Raw genomic sequence first — 6,141 nt, 5'->3', positions numbered from 1 at the left:
AGCCGGTAAAATCGCTGAACACTAGAAGTTCGGTCCAAGGTTGGAATCCCGCGAACGGGCTGGTTGCATGGACGTTTTCGTGGTTTTCCCCATGTGTTACGTGTATACGAGCTTGTTTTCCTTAGAATGTCCTCCACGAAGGCAACCCTCACTTTAGGCAGATAGCCCTCGAGGCTTTGCCGTAATTACATAAAACCAAAACTAACCACTTTTTAGATCTGAATAAATATACACAAAACTGATGTAATATCTAAAAGTAGACCACATTAAAAAATCTGATAACTAATTACAAATCTTGCATTATAATATTGGCAAGAATTTAACCGAAAATTATACAGGAATTGAACTTGTTTTATACAGGAGATTCTAGAAACTATTGGAAATTGACATTGATATCGGTACAGTTAAAACTACTTAAATAATTTTTTTTACCCAAAGCAATTTAATGTAAATGTTGAATTTAGGATGTGCATAGTTTGAATTATATACTGCGTATTCTTTAATGCATGTCTAATGTATTACATTTTTATACACTACAAATTCAAATAAAAGTAGAGGAAAATACATTATAATTTAAAACATAAAATTGCAAAATTTATAAATTACTCATCAAAACATGAAATGAAGTACATTGATATATACATTAGTTTAAAAATTACAATTTTAAATTAAAAGTATGTACCCCTTCTTTATATGTGAAATAGGAAGACACCAAATATATTATTTTCACTAAAATTTAATTAAGGCATTGGTAATGTAGAATAAATAAATAATGTAGAATCGTCAGCATCAAATGCGTTATTTCTATAGCGAAATACTCGAGTTTTTCACAAATCTTAAGAAATTAAAATATCTATTACGTACACTTTCAAAAACAATCCGTGACCTCCGCCGTCCTCAGTTTAGCTCTAAAACGACGGTCAGAAACTTAAACGGCAGCTGTCCAGCTGACGGAAAAATTTCCGACGCGTCGATCTCTATAATGATTGAAACGATGACACCAGACTCGCTCTCTGTCAAGTAGATCGCAAAAAGCGACCCCTTCTTCTATCTCGACGGTGTCCAGACTAGGGCCCTCAGTTTCATCTACTAGGTGTTGATATTGCTGAAACTTTTCAAAAAGTCAGCAAAAAGGTTCATTTTTTTCATTACGACGTTTTTTTAGCAAGAGGAGGGAGCTGCAAAGTGATTTATGAGATAATGGCAAGAATTTCCGCAGCACATGCAATAATTAAAGGATTTAAAAGAATCAGAGCAGAGCCATGCAATAATTAAAGGATTTAAAAGAATCAGAGAGAATCAGAGGAGTAAGAGATTTCTTGACATCCAAAGAGATAACATGGAAATTCATACCTTAGCGTTTCCTATGGTGGGGAGGGTTCTGGGAGTGTTGGATGAGAAGCATCAAGAAACCTCTGAAGAAAAGTTTTGGAAATTTTTAATAATGTGTCAGACAAAGAGACTTTAACTAGGAGGAAACTTTACTATAGTAGGCTTTTAAAATTAACATGGATCAATGGAAAGAGCAATATTTACTCCAATTAAAAAATGGAAATAACTTTGCTAATCCTAAAACTGAGCGCAACCTTAAGACTGGAGACGTTGCGTTGGAGGTAGAAGAACCAAAACAATCCAAACTACTTTGGGACATGGGTGCAATTAAAAACGTGATGATAGGAAGACATGGACGTGTTCGAGCGTGCCTCGTTCGCACGCCCAAAGGGCAATTCAGAAGAACGATCCAAATGTTATATCCTTTCGAAATTTAATTTAGAATTTTTGATATTATTGAGCTTTTATTATTATATTATTAATTATTATGTTCATTTATGGCTTTGATATATACTAGTATAGATTATTCTTTTATATTATTCATTTATGTATGTCAAACTAGTATAAAACCATTATTAATTAATGTCAATATTGTTATGTAAGTAAGTTTGTGTACTCTTATTAAAGAGTACAGGTGAGAAGTGATGTAGAAAAAGAGATAGAAGGCGCTGCACCGCCCGTATGTTTAGCTAATTAAGAGTTTTCACGAGAGAGAGATGGGAGTGCTTGAGAGTGGTATAAAGTAGATATCCTGTAATCTGTATATAATACTTGTACATAGTCTTTGATTCATAAATAGCTTTAGTTAAAGGAAAGTGTCTTTATTTGATACCATAACATATGAAGATCACCGATGCCGCGTATGGAATATTGAGTAAGTTATTACATACAAGATTTATGCAGTAGCTGGAGTGCTTAAGATTCCTGACTTCAATCTAAAAAGGAAGCTTGGGGGTAACTTAAGCAGCGTTGTGAAATCCTTTCCGCGATTCAATTTACTTAAAGGTGGCGCTTTCACACATTAATGTGGCGGATAAAAACCGGTATTTTGATTTGTGATCTGAGTGATGGAGTTGCATAGCTTTTCCGAAATGCTTGATTTTGTTCAAGGAGGCGTAAATTCTCGTTATATTACTGAAGCAGAGAGTATTTTAAAAAGCGGATCATTTGGTAATGCACGGAATTTTACTTGAAAAATCCAATGTACAAATTTTAGCTTCCTAATTAAGGATAAGTTCTATAGTGTCCTGGGGCCGCAACCTCCTACCGTGCGACAAGATCTCGATACGAGAGTGACATAGCAAGCGATACCTTCTCGTTCGACTGCTACTAAAGATTGATGAAAGCGATTGCTGATCGCATGAAAGCGAAGGAAAGAGTGAAAAGCAGCAGTGACATAAGCGAAAAGCGGTGACCGTTGTGTTCGCCCCGGACCGGCGCCCCTGAGCTGGCTGTATGGTGGAGGAGTGGGTGCGGTACGCATGTTCCTAAAATGTTCTCGTTGTACCCCCTGCTGAGAAAATGCTGAATCACTATTGGCTGATCGGCTTGCTACCGTGGCCTATATGTACAGTATCTCCTAAAGGTGCTGAGTAGGAGGTACTGACATGTAGGCCTCGCGAAAGCTCTACGTCTATATAGTTACGTCTATATTCTTGTAACCAATAGCAGCGAAGCAGCTATCACAGCAGGAGGTACAGCGAGTACGTTTTAGGAACATGCGTGCGGTAAAAGGAAGGAAAGGGCAGAAAAGACGTCTTTCTTCTTCGCTTTCTAGCATTCAAATGTTTCAATTTTGTGACGTCATGCTTACTCCATCTATTCTAAGCACATTGGCAACCTAGACCAAATCTAGTCACGTGACAGTACGCTTTTCCGTACATTACGAACTAGTTTTGTATTTACTGTAATGTATGTAAGTTAAAATTAAATAAGCTGTTCTATATACGTATATTATTTTTACTACTAGATTAAACTTCTGTAAATATATATATTTAAATTATTGGATACATTTATTTTTGTATTTTGATATTTAACACTCTGCTTGCAGAACATTTGCCAGCAATTTTAGCCGGCAGGCAGAAAGATTTAACACCTGCAAAAACAAATTGTTCTTTGTCGCACGATTTCATCGTTGTGGTGCAAGTGTTTAACGTTTCATTTTCGTTGAAATTCGACATAAAATCAGGTACGTATTTTATTTTAATTGTTGTTTAATCATCAAAGAATAATGTGCAAAAGAAAATTTGAGGAAATATCTGACATGATTTATAGTGTCGAGAAAAAAATTTCAGTAAACATGGAAAATCTTCGCCTGGAAGCGATTTTAAGATCAACGTGCAAGCGGCTGAGGCTAAATCGCAGAATAGGCTGCATCAGTCGATGCTGTGTTTACTTCTCTTATGCTTGGACACGCCTTTTTATGACGTAATATTGGTTACGCCTCTTCTTCAAAACAAGTTATAAGTATGCTATAGCTTCGTATTTAAAGAAAACTTATATTATATTTTAACTGAGTTAAAATAGTAGGTTTATAATGTTCTGTGCGAGATTTTTTAAATTTTAAATCTACTTTTGTGTGTTGTGTGGTATTGTTAGCATTTAGCGCAACGAATTATCTCTCACAAATGTATTATTAAGATACCAAACGATTGAAAACGATCATTAGCAAACGATTGAAAATATTGAATGCATGAATTAAAAATTATAACCGTAACTTCTGAAAATACAGAAAAGAATTCTTTTGCTTAAAGAATGTTTTGATTATTCATGAGTGTGTTTAATTCGGTGCTTACTGCAGAATGGATGAGTATTTGAATCTGGATTTCTTTTATCAGTTGGAGCGAAGAGATAAAAAATGTTATTGAGTGGTGTATGGAGAAAGGTTTGATTGCAATATCGTATAAGTGCCCGATTTGTGGAACAAATATGAAACTAGTAGAGCGAAAAAACCGTATAGACGGTTTTGAGTGGATGTGCAGAGTTACTGGAGGCGAATGTAGGCATCGAATTTCAAGATCAATTCGAAAGAACTCCTGGTTTGCGAAGAGTAAATTGAGCATGTGTGATGTTTTGCGAGTTACCTATATGTGGTTGGGTAAGTGCGGGAATGATTTTATACGAACGGAATTACGTATTGCTAAAAATACGGTGACAGATTGGAAAAGTTTTTGTAGAGAAGTATGCATGGAGTTACGTTTGAAGGAGAATGTTAAGTTGGGTGGGGAAGGTGTCATTGTCGAAATCGACGAAAGCAAGTTTGGCAAGCAAAAGTATCATAGAGGTAAAAGAGTCGAAGGAAAATGGGTTTTTGGTTTGGGTGAGAGAGGAACAGATAAATGCGTCTTTAGAGTTGTTGAAAACATAGGTGCCGAAACATTGCTAGAAATCATTAAAGAGAATGTTCTACCAGGATCGATTATTATATCCGATTGTTGGAAAGCGTACGACTGTCTCGAGTTCGAAGGGTATGCGCACCTGAAAGTCAATCATAGCTTGAGTTTTAAAGATCCAGAAATGTGGTGCGCAATGCCGAGTTTGTGCAATTCTGGGATGTTTTTTTAAGTGAAAATAGGTTGATGTACACATGGGAAAAGCCAATGTGGTGCGCTATGCCAAATTTGTGCAATTCTGGGATGTTTTTTAAGTGAAAATAGATCGATGTGCACATGGGCAAAGCCATGTGGTGCGCAATGCAGAGTTTGTGCAACTCTGGGATGTTTTTTTAAGTGAAAATAGATCGATGTGCACATGGGAAAAGCCAATGTGGTGCGCAATGCCGAGTTTGTGCAACTCTGGGATGTTTTTAAGTGAAAATAGATCGATGTGCACATGGGAAAAGCCAATGTGGTGCGCAATGTCGAGTTTGTGCAACTCTGGGATGTTTTTTTAAGTGAAAATAAATCGATGTGCACATGGGAAAAGCCAATGTGGTGCGCAATGCCGAGTTTGTGCAATTCTGGGATGTTTTTTTAAGTGAAAATAGGTCGATGTGCACATGGGCAAATCAAATGTGATGCGCAATGCCGAGTTTGTGCAACTCTGGGATGTTTTTTTAAGTGAAAATTGATCGATGTGCACATGGGAAAAGCCAATGTGGTGCGCAATGCCGAGTTTGAGCAATTGTCTGATTTTTCTTTAAGTGAAAATAGATAAATGAGCACAAGGACACCGAGTTTATGGAATTCTTTAATGTTTTTCGAGCGAATACTGATCGTTGTGTAAAAGGGAAAACGAGGTTGTGCGTGATGTCGAGGAGTAATGTGACTTTATTTATGTGCAATGTTTAACATATCGTTTGTTATTTTAAATTTGTATTGTTGTTTTAATTGTGAATTATATTTAAGACATAATTTTTCATTTAAATTGTATTTTTAATTTTTTGTTTTTTGATATGTTTATAACGCTTTCCGATTTACGATATATATGGATAGTCCGACGATCGACTCAACAGTAGCAAAACTGTAAACTTTAACGCTTGAAGTAACGTTTACCTGATATTTTAATACGTAGTGTTTGGTATCGTAATTGCAAATAATATGTGTGTGTGCGCGTATGTGAAGCATTGCTTAGTGTTCCAAGTTTGTAGTATTTATTTTATTATATTATTTTCTTTCATTCTGAGAAATTAGATTTTTTTATTTATTAATGCGTAGAATTCTAGCATGCCTGCACAGAATATAGCGTGATTTAGGAATTTTAGAAACTGATATGAAAGCTGTGTAATGATGTTCATATGCAATAAAAAATATTCTTTTTTTATTAACGTAAAGTTTAAAATTTTTAGAAATAATGAAAATTGTCTAATTA

Source organism: Stegodyphus dumicola, chromosome 1 (genome assembly GCF_044657685.1).
Source record: "Stegodyphus dumicola isolate Sdum_Otavi_A_Nest chromosome 1, ASM4465768v1".
Taxonomy (NCBI): domain Eukaryota; kingdom Metazoa; phylum Arthropoda; class Arachnida; order Araneae; family Eresidae; genus Stegodyphus; species Stegodyphus dumicola.
Note: the sequence above shows the minus strand (reverse complement) of the source record.